This window comes from Panthera onca, chromosome C2 (genome assembly GCF_046562875.1).
Source record: "Panthera onca isolate mPanOnc1 chromosome C2, mPanOnc1 haplotype 2, whole genome shotgun sequence".
NCBI lineage: Eukaryota > Metazoa > Chordata > Mammalia > Carnivora > Felidae > Panthera > Panthera onca.
In genome coordinates, this window is record NC_138347.1 from 73,966,202 (window position 1) to 73,984,314 (window position 18,113).

General features: G+C 41.9%; 1 protein-coding gene across 3 annotated transcripts in view; it reads left to right on the top strand.

Annotated features, from left to right (window-relative positions):
* The first annotated feature begins 1,299 nt into the window (after nt 1–1,299).
* ATP13A3 (ATPase 13A3) overlaps nt 1,300–18,113 on the top strand; it is an 89,529-nt gene continuing 72,715 nt past the window's right edge. For all 3 annotated transcript variants that reach the window (XM_081796600.1, XM_081796599.1, XM_081796602.1), the window contains exons 1-2: nt 1,300–1,793; nt 2,557–2,600. The gene's annotated coding sequence lies outside the window, so the exon portion shown is untranslated. The remainder of the gene's footprint in view (nt 1,794–2,556; nt 2,601–18,113) is intronic.

An 18,113-nucleotide genomic window follows, 5' to 3' on the forward strand; every position in this document is an offset into this window, starting at 1 on the left:
TCAATCCCACCTAGCGAGCTTCTTACAGTTTGCCAACTTCCACACCTCTTATCTCCTGTAATCATTTGAATAGTGTGAGGTTTGAAACACACACACACACACACACCGGCGAGACTGCGCCCAGGGGTTGTGAAGAGAGATGTGGACTCACTAGGTCCAGGGCGCTCTACACCACGTGAGGAAATTCGTGGAACCTGTCCAGCACCACACAATTTAGGGGGCCAGGAGTAGCGTGTTCCTGGCTCCCAGGGAGGTGACATCTGCGCCGTAAACTCGGGGGCAGTGTGCTGTCTCAGATGATGTGTCACCATATGTCGCGGAGGGAGCCGGGTAGTAAGTATCCCCTGAGAAGTGTCACCATGTGCTTCGAACCAGAGGCTGAATGCTTCCTGCGACGTATCCCGAAAGTGCGGTGGACCAGGGGTAGGGCGCGTGCCATCCCTTCCCTTTCTCGCGTTTAGGCACCTAAGAGTTCTGTTAGCCGCAGGGCGTAGTAACAATAGTAATGGCCCAGCTTCCCCGGCGCGGGCGCGGTAGGCTAGGGGCCGAGAGACTGCTGGAGCCCCAGGCAGCAGGTGGCGGGGCGCGCTCCCGGCGCGCGTCGCCGAAGGGACGCCGCGAAAACCAAACGCGCGATTTGTATATCCGGCCGGGGCTCTGCGCCGAGATAAAGCTTCTGCGGAGGGAAGTATTTAATTCGCTTCCAGCACCATCGGAAGAAACTCCTTCACGCCGGAGGCTGTGGGGTGGGCGCGTGGGAGCTTTCTTTTGGGTACGCTCCCCAGTCCTCCGCCCGAAGCCGGGTGCGCCGAGCCGGTTGTCAAAGGCGAATTACAGTATTTTGTTTGTTTTTCGATGGGGAGGTGTTGCTGTTAAGGAATGAAAGAGGCCTGGATTAGAGCTAGGATCTGGCTTCCTCTGCATTCTAGCACAAGTTTCCTGCTCGACCTTGACTCTGGCCAAGTCTATTCCAGGCCCCTCACTGGTCCTCAGTTTCCCTGTTCATTAAATGGGAATTTGGACTATGATCTTGTTTTTGCACAGCCAGGGTGGCAAATTCCATCTCCTCCAGGCCAAAAAAACGCCGTCCTCTATGTGTAGCCTCCTCTCCCCTACACCCAGCTCTTTGGAAGGGTCCTCTTCTCCCCTTCTTTTCTTCGCCCGCCAAGGGGGCTGAAGGGGAGGTGGGCGGGGACTGCCCCATCGGCCCGCCCGCCTCCGCTGGCCCCGCCCCCTTACGTCCCCTCTGCGCCCCTCCGCCCTCGGCGCGGGGATGAGGCAATCACGTGACCTCACATCCGGCGCGGGAGTCCCGAGCTCGCAGCGCGCGCTCCCCCGCCCGCCTGCCCGCCGGCTCTCCCCGCAGCGTGATCCGGGCGCCACGGCGGAGGGGAGGGGGGGTTCGCGACGTCGCTGGCGGCGGGAGGCCGTTTCGGAGTGCAGACCGCCCCCCTCCCCTGCCAGCCTCCCCCGCCGCCCTCCCTTGTTCTCGCTCTGCCCCGGCAGCACGCCGCCGCCGCGGGCGCCGAGGAGGAGAGCGCGGACGCCCCTGTGCCCGGCGCGGCCCGGGCCTGCCCGCGGCGCCTCCCTCCCCTCACCCCGAGCCGCAGCGCGCGGCGGCGGCGGCGCCTCGAGCCCGAGCGACCCGCGGCCGCCGGCGCCGGCCGAGGGCGATGGGGCTGGGCTGAGGCGAGGCGGCGGCGGCGACAGCGGCGGGCCCGGGCCCCGGCTCCCCGCGGTCCCTCGGCTGCTTCGGCCGGGAGGCCGGCGAGGAGACGGCGCAGCGGCGGCGGGTGAGTGGTCGGGCTTTCCCGGGACGCAGGCTAGGGGTGTGGGTGGTGGTGATGGCGAGGGGTTGAGGGAGGTGAAGGGTGTTGTCGGGGGTGGCGGGTACAAGGAGGGCTTCTGGTCGTCTCCTCGGGCCGGAATCCGGCATCCCTTCCCGGGGGAGGTGAGTGGGGTGGGGAGCGGAGCGCTAAGACCGCGGAATGTGTGTCTGGGACAGGTGAGGAGAGGAGGAGACACCCACGTTGTGGGTGTGAAGGCCTGGGTTGGACACGCTGCCTGCGGGGCCGGCGAGTGTGTGCTGGGACTTGGGAGAGGGATGGTGGTCCAGCCCTTTTCGAAAGTCCCGGAGATGGTGTGGTCGAAGGGCCGGGCGCTTCATGTGTTTCTGCGGGTGCTGCCGAAGGGCTCTTGAGTTCGTCCTTAGCCTCCGAGTAGTGGGAGCTTCTTGCCAGTCACCGCATTTTACGGGTAACTCAGTGAGGCCCAGAGAGGAAAAGTGACTTCTGAATTGCTCAAGGCTTCTCACTTTGACTCCGTAAGCGAGCCGCAGAAAAAGCCAGGGTCCTCTCGTCCAGTACTTGCGCGGCCGCGCTCTCTACGGCCTTAACATCTCCCCCATTACCTTCGCATAGTTAGGCTTGGTAGATGTTAGGACTCTTTTGAGGGGGTTGTGGCGGAGGGAATGGATTGAAGATTGACAGCTCCGTGCGGGGCTTCCCAGTTGGGAAAGCTTTTGTGACAGGTGTTTATCATTTTCTCTTCCCATAGATCTGACAGGAACATCCTTGGATCTTGGTGTCTGGACATAGGAGGTATGAATCACTCACGTAATTAACTCCTTTTAATCGTCACTGTCTTAGAGCTATATTTAGTGGTTATATTAGTGCAAAATGAATGGGTATGGAGTTGTAAACCTAGAAACAGAATCCTGTGTTGCCTACGTATGATTCTGAACTGAATAAGTAGAACATTTGTGTACATGATGACTATTTTAGATCTATGAGTCAGGAAGTTAGACTTTTGTAAAAACCCAAGAAATGCAGGAAAGTTAAAGATTATTGCAAAATGAATACTGTCTTTCAAAGGCTTTGTTGCTAAAGTGAACGTGTTCTGATTCATTGTCTTTTAAAGAGTGATTTCATAGTTAAAAGTGTTTTACCATTGGTTACAACTCAGCCTCAGCCAAGGCACATATGTTAATTTTGTTTCACTGGAATATATGGGGCAGTCTTTTCTCAGGAGGATTGTTACTTTGCGGAATAGGCTACAGTTGCCAAAATAAATGCATGTGGGCATCCCATTCTGGTTTAGCAATCCTTTTTTTTTTTTTTTTAAGCAGATCAGTTACTGGAAGTTTCAGGTAGTAAGCCTATTATTAATAATTGTCGTTATGGAAGTTTACTTTTGCTACTCTCCTTGCCTTTGCATCATCCACTGTTAGATCAGGTGAGAGTGAGACAGTTGAGATTTTTGAATGTCGTTAGAACAGCAAAGCTTGTGTTTGCACAAGGCATTGGGTAGGAAAAGTGATGGCACTGGTTGTTTCAATTTATAAGCAGTAGAGTTATAAATGAAAATATTGAGTAGCAGTTTATTTTGAAAATACAGTTGACAGGCTTTGATTTGATGCAGTGTTCAAATTATGTAGTAGGAGGGCTGATTTCTTTGTCTAGGTCAACCAGGATGCTTTATTTGGGGTATGCCAGATAATTAAAATTTTAATTTGTAGCTGATTTGAGATAAATAGGATAAACTACATAGATAGGAAAAATAGTTTTATAGTAATTAGAACAAAGCTCTGTAAGCCTGAATGTCTAAACATTATCTTCTGATGAGTTTCTACCTGGTTTTGCTTATTACATGTTAGAGCTAAAATACTTGTGTTGGTTTAGTTAACCTTTAATAGTTTTCTCATTTAGGTAGTATCAGTTTCCTGCCTATGTTATAGTTCGAATATGGATTCTTAGGTGGATAATAACTGTGTTGGCAGCTACAACATATTGTAGAGAAAGCATGGACATGGGAAATCATACTGGAGTTTGATTTTTGACTTTTCATAACTAGTTGTTTGACCAGTGCTGATAGTTACTGAGTAAGCTTATTGTATGGTAAACTTTGAATTTAACACTTGACATGAATTAATGCATTTAAACCCTGTTTTACAGATGAGGAAACTTGAGATTCAGAGATGTTAAGTTGCTTAGAGTCACGTACAGCTAGTATGGTGAACCTGGAAATAGAAACTGCTTGTTACATACAGTAACAGAGTTAGGGTTCTGGCTGTCTTCAAAGTCCTTTGTATTCTAAGTTGCTTAACTTCCTGATCTTCTTCTTCTTCTTCTTCATCATCATCATCATCATCATCATCTACTTTTTTTTTTTTTTTTAATTAAAAATGAATACTCATACTTACCTTAACAGGTTTTGAGGATTAACTGAGCACTTGTATTCTCCATTTCCCTCTTGGCATTTCATATACTAAATCAGGTTATGCTTCTGTAACATGGTTTTGTAACCACTTGTGAATATAACGTTTTAAAATGTGAGCATACCTTATTCCCAAGATTAATAGTTGTCCTAGGAGATGGGCTACGATCAGTGATCTGGGGGCATCCTGTGAAACTGTCTTTGTTCTGTATTTTTTCCCAATGGTCTGGGTGATGGTGGAAGTAACTTTATACTTGTGAATGACAGCAAAATGGTTGTAGTTGCTAAAAAACAGAATTTTAAAAGGCTCTTGATTACGTGCTTTATCTCATGCTGGATTCTGTTCACTGGTAAACTTGATAACCTAAACTATAAGTAGTAAGTGGAAGACTTTGTGATGGAACCTAAATTGAATAGCAGTTAGCAGCTTATCACTTGTTGAAGACCCGTACTCTTAAACCAATTCACAGTGTTATGTTAGAAGAAGATAATCCAGTGCCTGACATGTACCTGATACATCACCAGAAAGTTTGTTCCAGTGATGGGATGCATTCTGAATGTACTGTAGAGCTCATCTAATTAAATCTGCATCCAAGAGATAGCTGATGGGATTTGATCTTTGGTTTTGGAACATAGTTTGTGTGAAATGAAGCTAACTGGCTTATGGAGAGAATAAATCTGTAGTCACCAAAACCATGTTCTAATTAACCCATCTCACTAGTCCAGGAAACATTCAAGAAACAAGGAAATAATTGTTAGAGTCTTACTTAAATTTTGTTGACTTCATATTTTAAGAGTAGAGAAATAAGAGAAGATCAGAATTAGAACACATCTTTTAAGATTTATTTAAAAAAGTAACAGGTTCTGGGCTTATTGAATGTGGAGAAAAGTAGGTGGTATCTGTAGGGTAGAATGTCCTGAACTTAATGGTAGCTAATGATTATATAAGTTATGAGTTAAAAACATTTGTGTTAGTAAGATTAAAAATAGAGAGGTGATGTGAAATGTCATGAATAAATGGTAATAAAAAACGAGCAGTTTGTAATCACGAGTTAAAAGATGTTATGGAATTAGTAAGGAGGGAGAAGAATGCAATGAAGGAAAGGGAGAGCTGTTCAAGGAAACTTGAGGGTGCGGATTGCTGAGTTTCCATAGAACAGGTCTCCAGAGAGAAATGTCCCAATACCGGATCTGGTAACATCTTAGACCCAAAAGGCTCATAATGGGGCCTTTGTTAGGTCTGAGTGGTAAAATATTAACTCAGGTAGCAAACTTTAAGACTGCCAAATTAAAGGAGTTATGTACCACGAGGCATCTCTCCCAGGAAAGAGGCCATATAGACTTGAAAACAGAGCTCCACAGAAGCAGGTTTCTTTGAAGGTACATCTTTTACCTCTTCCTGTCACCAAAGGCCACTAATGCTGGTATGAACTGAGAATGCAGGAAGAAGTACCCTGTGTTTAAAGTTGATTTGTGTGTGTGGGATGCGATGAATTAAGTGAGTTGTAATCAATCTCTTTTTTAAAACATTGTTTTAATGTTTATTTATTTTGAGAGAGAGACAGACAGTGTGAGCAGGGGAGGGGCAGAGAGAGAGGGAGACACAGAATCCAAAGCAGCCTCCAGGCTCAGCTGTGAGCACAGATCCTGATGCGGGGCTCAAACTCATGAGCTGTGAGATCATGACCTGAGCTGAAGTCGGACACTTAACTGACTGAGCCACCCAGGCGCCCCTGAGTTGTAATCAATCTCTGAATGGAAATTTCTCTCTCTTTTGTTGACTCTTTCACTTACTCCCTATGATCTGTTGACACCCAGATTCTAGTTAGGTAAGAAATTGAATTTCTGGGAAGAGTGAGTTTACGCAAAGTAGAATTTCCTGGTTATATGATGTGGAATTTGCTGATGTATGTAGTCTTTTTCTCAGCTTTATTTATTTATTTTTTATTAAAAAAAATTTTTTTAAGTCTATTGAGAGACAGAGCATGAGCATGGGAGGGACAGAGAGAGGGGGAGACACAGAATCTGAAGCAGGCTCCATGTTCTAAGCTGTCAACACAGAGCCCGACGCGGGGCTGAAACTCTCAAACCATGAGATCATGACCTGAGCCAAAGTGGGATGCCTAACTGACTGAGCTATCCAGGCGCCCCATTCTCGGGAATTTTAAATAAAAATATTTGGGTGCACCAGTTGGTGGAGCATGTGACTCTTGATCTTGGGGTTGTAAGTTCAAGCCTTGCCTTGGGTATACAGATTACTTAACAAAATCTTAAAAAAAAAAAAAAAAAAAAAAAAAAAGAATTGTACCTCTTGTTGGGTGGTGGTATAAAAGACAGTTCTATCTCTGATAGCAAGCTAGATTAATTGACTATTTAGTTTTTTCTGTTTTCTTCATAAGGCGTTTGTGAGTTGGACAATGAAATAATGAAGTGTGAGATTGGAAAACATTAATGCTGAATGGTCACAGATAGGTCAAAGACTAGTCCCTTCTTTTTATAGAAAAGGAAACGTGTCTGGAGAGTAAGTGATAGCATCATAGTAAAGGATCTGGGCTTAGACGGTTTCTTTAGGTAGGGTATTCTTTCCACTCTTTCCTTTGTTCTAGTTACCGGCCCATCTCAAAACTCGATGTGCATTTTTTCTTTTTTCTATTGAGAACCAACGTTAAGGATTGCTTTTGATTACTTGACAGGCTTTTATTTTATTTTTATTTTATTTTAAAATAAGTCATGGAGTAGTTACTACATGTCTAGTGTGCCTTCTTCTAACAGCATCCTTGTTGCTCTGCTTTTTCCCATTTGTGAAAAAGGATGAATAATGCATTAGTTATTAACTTACTTTGATACACAAGACCAATGTTTTGGTTCCCAATTCTTTCTGATCTAAAGAGCTGAGTAAAATGAAATCACCTTTTATGTGGGGGCTTTGGGCCTAAATTCTCATTTAAAAGGTAAAAATCCAATATAGTCAAAATTACCCTTGAAAAAGTCCTTTAGGAAGGCATCAGTTTGAAAACTGATTGTTGACTGACATACCGTTTTTCACTTCCAACAGCCAGTTATTTCTCCAGCTTTTAGGTTATTTTTTTTGTGTGAGCTGGGTCATAATTGGTTATGTGAGATACCTTTGACAGGTGAATGGGACTTTAGATTGGCTGAGAAACAGCAAATTTATAGTCTCCATTGCATGCTCACTCTGGGACAAGGATGTAAAGGCAGGCATCCTGCCACCATTATTTAAAGTTATTTTTTCTCTTGTTTTTCTTTTTTTCCTATAGCACAGATAGTTGAATGAGTGTAATTAAAGGCATATATGATGTGAGTCCACAATGTAAATAATGGAGAAAGAAATTAGATATTTATGAAAATCTGTTCTCTCTCCACGGTTATATTGGGTGTTTTATAGCACACAAAGAACCTAGCATAATTAAAAGGCTCAATAATAACGTTGGAAATATTAGGGGACCATTTGTACTTTGTATAACTCTGGGTTGATATTCAGCTATATTCAGTGTTAGATAATGTCTTCCTTAACTACTAGTAAAATCTGCATTATTTTAAAAGAACTGTAGATGCACCTGGCTGGCTCAGTTGGTAGAACGTGGAACTCTTGATCTTGGGATTATGAGTTTGAGCCCCATGTTGGATGCAGAGTTAACTTAAAAATAAACAAACAATGTAAGTTGTTAATGTTTTCCTTGAAATTTAAAGTATCTGAACCTAAACATTACTCTTGGGATAGCACAGTAAGAAAATACCGGTCTGATGGCTAAAGATGCCTTGGGAGAGGGTGTTATACATATAGGGGTTAAAATGTGGGCACCAGAGCCACGTACAAGTGACTTTAAATTCCAGCCTCATCACTGATTAGCTCTGTGGTTGGGTTCAAGTCACTTAACCTTTTTTAGTTTCTTCATTTGACAAGTGGAGGTAATAAAAGCTACTGGAGAGAATTGTGAGGATAAGAGCCTCAGTAAATGGTAACACACTATTATTTGTTTAATGTAGTTATGGTTTAATAACATTTAGCATATTCGAAACAAATGTGTGTGTGTGAGAGAGAGAGAGAGAGAGGGAGGGAGGGAGGGAGAAAAGTGAAGAGAAGGGAACGTAGAGGGGGGATTGAGGATTGCTGCCTTTAGTATTTTAACTGGAGCAGCAGGCAATAATGACATAGTTTTGTATTCAGGCTTTTCATAGTAAAATACCATGATTTTGCATCTTTGGGAACAACATCCTAAAAAGCTCAAGCTGTTAATCTCATGTATCGCTAATGTACATTTTATGTATATTTTTATCTTTCCCTTTCTCTCTTTGGGTGTGTTTGTAGTCATTTCCCCCTATCCTCTGTGTTACTGTTACCCATTGTCTGTCCCTGGCCATGTTATAAAATTTAAAAATATGTTTAATTAGGCTTATTTAGTGGAATTTTATGTGATTTATTTTCATTTAGAAATACTGATTAGTGAAATGTGTCTACATCTTTAAAAGGAAGGTTTGAAATTTTATTTTCTTTCTGTGGCCTTTGGATTGATTTCTTTAAATGTGGGTCACTGGTTCTTCAAAGACCAAAGATTTTTCATTCATCTCTAGATTATGCCTTAACTTTTTTTTTTCTTTTTAATGTTTACGTATTTTGAGAGAGGGCAGAAGCAGGGGAGGGGCAGAGAAAGAGGGAGACTGGATCTGAAGCAGGCTCTGTGCTGACTGCAGAGAGCCTGATGAGGGTCTCGAACTCATGAACCAAACTGCGAGATCATATGTAACCTGAGCCAAAGAGGTGCCATCAAGTTGAGGTGAGCCATCAAGGTGCCCTAATTATGCTGTAACTTCTTAAGCCATCAGTTTTCTAAGCTCATTTATAATTTATTTTGTCCATGATTTCCTAAAGTTTCTCTTAAAAAAAATTTTTTTTTGCCTTACTGTTTTTCCATGCATAAAAGATAGAATCCTTATTTACATGCCAATTATAATAATGTGTTTCAGTTTACTAAATAAAATGTAAAGTCCTACAGGCAAGTAGCCTAATTTTGTCTGGAGCACTTAATTATTTGAACGACTAGACTAACCTAACACGTTCTCAGTTAAAGTCGATTTTTACTTCAGGGATCCTTTTGATAGGAAAATATGCTTTTTATAGTGATTACTACTGCCTTAGAGTTCATTGATGGATAATTTTGAGCTAACCCATGCTTGTTTTCTGTTCAGTTTTTGGTGAGAAGAACAGGATAAACTGCTTAGTTAGGTTCAAAAGCATCTTAATGTGTTTTTCTCTTGAATCCTTTCTTATCTCTGATGCAGCCCATAGTGAATGACCCTTCCTCATGTTGCCTTAAAAGTATTGTGGCAATTACCAATTATTGTAGCACCTACGTGTTGTGATTTTTATAGGCAGGAAGGAAGGAAGGAAGCTTGGTTAGGGCCTTTTGGTTATGCTCTTAGGATTGTGTTGGCACATCTGATTATTCAGTGTGTTTTAGTCCTGTGTGTGCCAAGCACAGGGCTAGGTGCTGGATATATGTTGATGAATGAGTTCTGCCATCTTAGAGGTGAACAGTCTAGCAAGTGAACACAGTGCTGCTGTGCGGTACAAGCCCAGAAGACACCATTCACATTGTATTGGGAATGGGGCCCTGTGTCATGGCCTTTGGTCTCTTTCAGTAGAAAAAAGTTCAGAATCTCCATCACCTGCAAGTTAATCCATATCTGTATCATATCAGACAAGGCCCTTCATCATAGAGACCACCCTGTGCCCCAGTCAGTTTAGGTAACTTGTATTCCTGACATTTTCTAGGATTTCTCACCTTAGTACTTCTTCTTTTTTTTTTTTTTTAAGTTTTTATTTTAATTCCAGTTACGTAACATACAGTGTTATGTCAGTTTTGGGTGTACAGTGTAGTGACTCAGCACTTCCATACGCCTCCTAGTGCTCCTCATGGCAAGCGATCACCTGTTGAACCCATCCCCAGCTGCCTCCTCTCACCTCAGTACTTCTGCATGTGGTGATTTCTCTGCTTGGATTCCATCCCTCTGTTATTTTCCCTCTTTTTACTGCCTGTTTGCTTGAGGAACTTCACACCGTTTAGGTCTTATATCAAGGGATAGTTCTTCTCTGAAGTCTTTTCTGTCCTTTGCCCTCCTCTCCCTGTTCCTCGTGCTCCCACGATACCTACTTTATAGCAGCACATAACCATTTTGTTTGATACATGTTTGCTTATCGTCTAGTTTACTAGACTTGGCTCCTTGAGCTTAGGAGTTTAATCTTTGTAATCTCCAGCATTTAGCACAGTACTTGGCACATGTGGGCAGTGACATCCTAAAACATGACTTTTTATGAAATCAGAAATGGTGATAAGCCATAATGATTTGTGCTGGAATGTTACTTTAACATTTAGAGATTTATCCTGAAATGTTAGGATACTTGGGCAACATTGATTTTTTTCAATTAATGTGCCTTTTCCTAAATCAAGCAATGGTCTAGGGTAGATTTCAAGATACTACTGGCTAGGATAAAGACACTGTTTTAAGTTCATTGGAGAACATGCTGGTGAGCCTTTCTGTCTAGAATAATGAAAAATTGACCATAAGCGGTCTCTAAGACAAGCAAAGCTTTTCTTTTTTTAAAATTTATTACTATTTTTAAGTTAAATCCAAGTTAGTTAACATAGAGTGTAATAATGATTTTAGAAGTAGAATTTAATGATTCATCACTTACGTATAGCACCCATTGCTCATCCCAACAAGTGCCCTCCTTAAGGTCCCTTGCCCATTTAGCCCATCCCGCCCCCCAGCACCCCTACAGCAGCCCTCAGTTTGTTCTCTGTATTTAAGAGTCTCATGGTTTCTGTCTCTCTGTTTTTATATTATTTTTGTTTCTCTTCCCTTACGTTCATCTGTTTTATATCTTAAATTCCACATGTGAGTGAAATTATATTTCTCTTTCTCTGGCTGACTTATTTCACTAAGCATAATATACTCTAGTTCCATCCATGCTGTTGCAGCTGGCAAGATTTCATTCTTTTTGATTGCTGAGTAATATTCCACAAACAAAGCTTTTCGATCGAAGAATGGGTGACCCATAGGATTGCAGTGGCACTCTGTTTCTGCCGGTAGCACCCATGGCTGCTACTGTGGGAGTGGATGTGGTGACGAAATGAGAACACTTGTGGGAAGCCCAGTCAGGAATACTCTTAGACTTTTGCGTGGGCCAGCTTCTGAATGCTAGAACTACAATGCCCATTCCCTCTCTCTTCTACTTTTTTTTTTTTTTTTTAAGTTTTGTTAGAGATTTATCTTAGATTTTCAGCTTTGAGAAGCTATAACTAATTTACATATTAACTTCTGAACAGAATGACTGTTGATGAAGAGGAAGTTGTTGATACTGAAGAACACAGTGCTGTGGGTGGAAGGTGTATAGGGTTACATGAAGTTGGTAAGGGGCCTGGGAGAGGTTATTGGGAGAGTTGGAAAAGGACATTGGGATGAGTATAGGAGCATGCCAAAGACAAAATTTACTTGGTTGTGAAATTTTACCCTTTCTTCACACCCCTTGTCTTGCCCTGTCCCATTCATTCACCTATATTGCTTAGTGCTGGCCTCATTCTCAACCTTTAAGTTTTTAGTCTGTATGTCCAATGTTGTGGGACAAATGTTCTGACACATACAGAGGGACAAAGATGGGAGATGTCCTCTGCTGGAAGGTAAAGGGACACTCAAAGTATGGTGGAGAACATACTTGACCAGGGTCTGGAAAAACTTGTGGGAGTTCTTTAGCCAAACTGTTAGGAAAGGGCATGCTTGGCAGAAGGAACAATGTATGTAAAGGAATGGAGGCAGGAAACGGGCCCTTTGAGGGATTAAAATGTGTTCTATATAGATGGAAAGTAAGGTTTGTAAGAGGTGAATGATAACCTTTGGTGAAAGAAAGGCAGGTGGTGTTGATGGCTAGGCAGGGCCAGATTCTGAAGGATATTAACATGTTTTCCATTTAGTTGTGACTTTGTCCTTGGAGCCCAATTGGCTCTCTCCTCTACTTTACTTCCCCATGGTAGGGAAACACATAGTATTGTGCATTGTAAGACTTTTCAATTTTTTGCTAGTGAGAGGACTACTCAACTTTCTTAATCCAGTATATTTCTTCAAATGATACAAGCAGAGGAAGCTTTTTTTTTTTTTTTTTTTTTTTTTTAAAGTGGGCTCCATGCTCAGGGCAGAGCCCAGTGTGGGGCTTGAACTCATGACCCTGAGATGATATCAAGAGTCAAACGCAAAACCAGCTAAACCACCCAGATACCACAGGGATACCTCTTTTTTTTTTTTTTTTTTTTTATTTCTTCTATAATTTATTTTTTATAATTTACATTCAAGTTAGCACATGGTGCAATAGTGATTTCAGGAGTAGATTCCTTAAGCCCCTTACCCATTTATCCCATCCCCCCTCCCACAACCCCTCCAGCAACCCTTTATTCATTCTTTATATTTAAGAGTCTCTTATGTTTTGTCCCCCTCCCTGTTTTTATATTATATTTGCTTCCCTTTTCTTCTGTTCATCTGTTCTGTATCTTAAAGTCCTCATATGAGTAAAGTCATATGATATTTGTCTTTCTCTAATTTCATTTAGCATAATACCTTCTAGTTCCATCCACATAGTTGCAAATGGCAACATTTCATCCTTTTTGATTGCCGAGTAATACTCCAGTGTGTGTGTGTGTGTGTGTGTGTGTGTGTGTGTGTGTGTGTGTGTGTGTTGTGTACACACACACACGCCACATCTTGTTTATCCATTCATCCATCAATGGACATTTGGGCTCTTTCCATACTTTGGCTATTGTTGATAGTGCTGCTATAAACCTTGGGGTGCATGTGTCCCTTCAAAACAGCATACTTGTATCCCTTGGATAAATAAATACCTAGTAGTGCAATTGCTGGGTCGTAGGGTAGTTCTATTTTTATTGTTTTGAGGAACCTTCATACTGTTTTCCAGAGTGGCTGCACCAGTTTGCATTCCCAGGGGATGCCTCTTCAAATATTTTATTTTGGAGGGACTCTAACCAGTTTGGGAAATGCTTCTGCAGACCATGGGAAGCTATTGAAATTTTAAGCAGAAAGAAATAATCATGTCTGGTTTGTATATTGTTAAGAATGAGGAAGACCAGAGAGGGCATCAGGACCTGAGTTGAGGCAATGTTGATGGAGATAGGGCATGGTGAGGTGGATGTGAGAAAGGTAGAAATGGTAAGACTTAGTGCCTAGTTGGATACAGGTATGGAATAGGAAGGAGTCTAGGATGACTTCCGAAATCCTGGGATGGAGCTTTATGCAAATCATATTCATTTTTTTCTTTTTATTTAAAAATTTTTTTTAACGTTTATTTATTTTTGAGACAGAGACAGAGCATGAACGGGGGGAGGGGCAGAGAGAGAGGGAGACACAGAATCGGAAGCAGGCTCCAGGCTCTGAGCCATCAGCCCAGAGCCTGACGCGGGGCTCAAACTCACGGACCGCGAGATCATGACCTGAGCCGAAGTCGGACGCTTAACCGACTGAGCCACCCAGGCGCCCTGCAAATCATATTCATTTAAGGAGTAGAAAGATACAATAAAGTTATTGAATTTTAGCTGTATGTAAACATGTATGGTTGATGTTTAAATCTGTGGATCTGGAGCTTGAGAGAGATTAGTGCTGAAAATACTGATTGGCAGCTCTTGGTAGTTTTCACCATAGATGGATCAGTGTTGCCACCCTTGGTCCTTGGGTTATTATAAAGAGAGAAGGCCGGAGAATATTAATTAAGAAGTGGGTAGAGGAAGTGGGGCCTCGGGGAATATTAATAATTAAGAAGTGAGCAGAGGAAGTAGAAACTTGGTAACCCGGCTACCTGCCCCATGACCCAGGCTAGTGTAATATGAAGTATAATTTAGAATTGTGGGAAGTAAAAGGTGTGGGCCATCTTGGGAACCTGGTCAGTATTTTCCTTATGAAAGAGTGTATTTCAGGTACATTTGGCTTTGAAATGAATTTTTGGAAACCAGACCCTTGAAAGATGATACTGTCTGCATGTTAATTCCTTAATTTGTTGGTAAGGTTCTTTGACAGAAGTCACCCCATGCTTGACTTTGTGGGAAAATAAAAAATGCTGATTTTGGTTAAGTGAAGTTTATTTTTTTCCTGTTTTTAAAAGACGATATTGACTGAAAACTGGTCAGTAAAGTAGATAAGGCCTGTAAAAGTGTTTTGTAAACTAAAAATCCCTGTACAGATGTCAGTTACTACTGTTATGGTTGGCATAGTGCCCAAATGCATTGGTCTTTTTTTTTTTTTTTTTTAATCCTGAATAGTGGATTACAAAATGACCATAGGAAATGAGAAATTTCAGATTTCTATGATGGTTGTACCATGAGTAAGACCATTATTCTCTTCAACAGCAATTTAAAGTGTTTTTGGAATACTTGTTGAGTGCAGATGTTAAGGGCTTTGCACTTCCTTTCAATGCTGAGTCAACATGGGCAGGTTTCTTTTTTTTTTTTTTTAATTTTTTTTTTTTTTCAACGTTTTTTATTTATTTTTGGGACAGAGAGACACAGAGCATGAACGGGGGAGGGGCAGAGAGAGAGGGAGACACAGAATTGGAAACAGGCTCCAGGCTCCGAGCCATCAGCCCAGAGCCTGACGCGGGGCTCGAACTCACGGACCGCGAGATCGTGACCTGGCTGAAGTCGGACGCTTAACCGACTGCGCCACCCAGGCGCCCCTTTTTTTTTTTTTTTTTTAAATGTTTATTTATTTTTGAGACAGAGAGAGACAGAGCATGAACGGGGGAGGGTCAGAGAGAGAGGGAGACACAGAATCCGAAACAGGCTCCAGGCTCTGAGCTGTCAGCACAGAGCCCGACGCGGGGCTCGAACTCACGGACCGCGAGATCATGGCCTGAGCTGAAGTCGACCGCTTAACCGACTGAGCCACCCAGGCGCCTTTTTTTTAAATTTTTTTTTTTTTAACATTTTATTTATTTTTGAGACAGAGCATGAACAGGGGAGGGTGAGAGAGAGAGAGAGAGGGAGACACAGAATCTGAAACAGGTTCCAGGCTCTGAGCTGTCAGCACAGAGCCCGATGCGGGGCTCGAACTCACGGAGTGAGAGATCATGGCCTGAGCTGAAGTCGGACGCTTAACCGACTGAGCCACTCAGGTGCCCCAACATGGGCAGGTTTCAAGGTGGGGAAAAGGAGTGAGTGGAAGAAGACAAATTCACATTATTTTAAAAAGATGATCCAAGTACTTACCAATTATAATTGCAAATTAGCAGGATTGTACTTTTTGTACAGAATAGTTTCCTAGTGACTTTATGCTTCTTTTGTGGTCAGGTCTTCATAACGTCTGGAAAAATGAAATGTGAACTGTAGTGTTGCACAGATGATGAGTGAAACTAATTTTGCTTTCTTGCCAACATAATACAATAATCTTGAAGTGAACAACGCTGAGTTAATAAAGAAAAATTATTTTGGAGTTTGCTGTTAATAAGAAAAATGAACATCTCTGGGGTCTGTGTAACTCCTTAACATACTCCTTACAGACTTAGAATGTAATTTCCTGGAACTTTTTCTTCCCTCTGTTTTTCACTTTTTGACTATTCCCTACCCACCCTTGCCTCTTTTCCTCCCAGTTCTTCCTCTCCACTCTGCTCTGTTTAGGTACCTGTCTGTGCACACTATTACTTTTTGTTTCACTGTGCGGGTACAATGTAATCGTTTTGAATAGGTTCAGTCAACAGTTTAAACTCAGTGCTGTACTACCAACAATGTACTTTTGCTCAGCTGAAAGGACATAGTACTATGGAAAGTTGAGACCCACTTCAAGTAGTACATGCAGTGACCACTGCGTAATGATGGTTACCTGCCAATAGCAACTATAAGGTTTTATCTAAGCTACATGTTGGCTTCTGTGCAAAAATGTAGATAATATGAGTCTTAGAATTAAGGAATGTTTAAATTTTATTTTATTATTACTATTTTTTAAGGTAAGCTCTACACCCAGTGTGGGACTTGAACTTACGACCCCAAGATCGAGAACCACATGCTCTACTGACTGAGTCAGCCAGGTGCCCCTCAGTGTTTAGATTTTAAAGAATGAATGTTTAAATTTTAAGTTCACATTGCTGATTGAAATGTCATGCAAGTTTTTAGGGATTTGGATCAATAGCATTACATTTTAGAAGAAATAATCACTAATTTACATTAAAATGGAAGAAACATTCATATATTACTTAACTAAAGACCTTATCTTACCTCTGAATTTAAAAATGTAACTTTTAGTTTGGGCAGTTAGGCTCACTTAGTGTGTACAAACTGTAATTGGAACTCTAGATTTGTCAATTTGTATTGTATTAAATACCAAACAAGTTCTTTAGTGCTTGTTTTAGAATACTTGTTTCAGTTAGGTTTTTCTGCTTGTAAGTACCCCTAAAGCACAAAACTCATATACTCTATTTCCTGAGTTTGAAGAAACTGTTAATGGTAACATGTATGTATATGTACTTGTACATGTGACATGGATTTCTAATTGAGATTGGTGGATCCAAGTGTGGGAATATTAAATTCTGATGTACTCTTGGTTTTCCAAAACAGTAGTACAGATTCACTCTTAACAGCAGTCCATAGGGTGCTCCTTGTTTTTATTTATTTAGCCAGTTTAACGGGCAAGTAGTGTTTTACCACATAATTGTATGCTTTACCTCACCTTGTTCTCTAATAGGTTCGTGTACTTTTTAAAAAAAATTTTTTTTAACAGTTATTTATTTTTGAGACAGAGAGAGACAGAGCATGAACGGGGGAGGGTCAGAGAGAGAGGGAGACAGAATCTGAAACAGACTCCAGGCTCTGAGCAGTCAGCACAGAGCCCGACGCGGGGCTCGAACTCACATACCGCCAGATCGTGACCTGAGCCGAAGTCGGACGCTTAACCTACTGAGCCACCCAGGTGCCCCCGTGTACTTTTTAATTGTTACTGTAGTCCCTTCCCTTACTCCATAACATTGTAAGATCCCTAAATTCTGGTTTCAGACAATTGTGAATTCGGGAGTCATCTTTGTAAAGGCAGTAATAATACACCTGCCTTCTTTTCCCTTCACCACCATTATCATTTGTTTTATGTCTTATTTTTTCATGGAGACACATGAGACAGAAGTTATATATCTATAGAAAACTCTGCTTTCCCAGATTAGTATTTCCAGTGGCACTAAAAAAAAAAAAATCTTACAACTTTTCATAATCACTTTTGATCAGCAGCTTCTCTATTAAGGCTAGTGAAAACTGTCAGCCTCTTTCCTTATCAATGTCGGAACATCACCTAGTGGTGAAAGAGTGCAACAGCAAGATGCGTATGGAGGCAATACTCGTGTAGGTCAAAGCTTTCATGGTTGGAATGTATTGTTCGGATTATTACAACTGCTTCATTTCAGTGGGGAAGTTGAAACCAAGACAGGTGAAGGAACTTGCAAAATAGTTCATGTTGAATTAATTGTCTTTTTTGGGGGGAGGGGGTAAAGTTGTATATCTCCTACAATTCCTAGTATAATAATGAACATGGCATATATGGTTACTTAATGCTTGTAGATGGACTAATTTGATTAAATAATTTAGGATTTGCTGCTGTTTATGTTGTGTCACTGGCTACTACTTTGCCTCAGTGGAGCCAAATTGTGGAGGGGACATCAAAATAAATACAAGCAACTCTAGCTTCCTAGAAATGTACTTGTTAAGGGGGCCTTCAAAATGACTACTTTTCTTGCCTGGGGTAAAAAACCTGATGAAGAGAGATCCAGAAAATCTGGAGAATGGTTTGGTAGAGCACCGTGAAGTGCTTTGCAGGTTTCTACAAGTTTCACACCCAAGGGTGGCCAT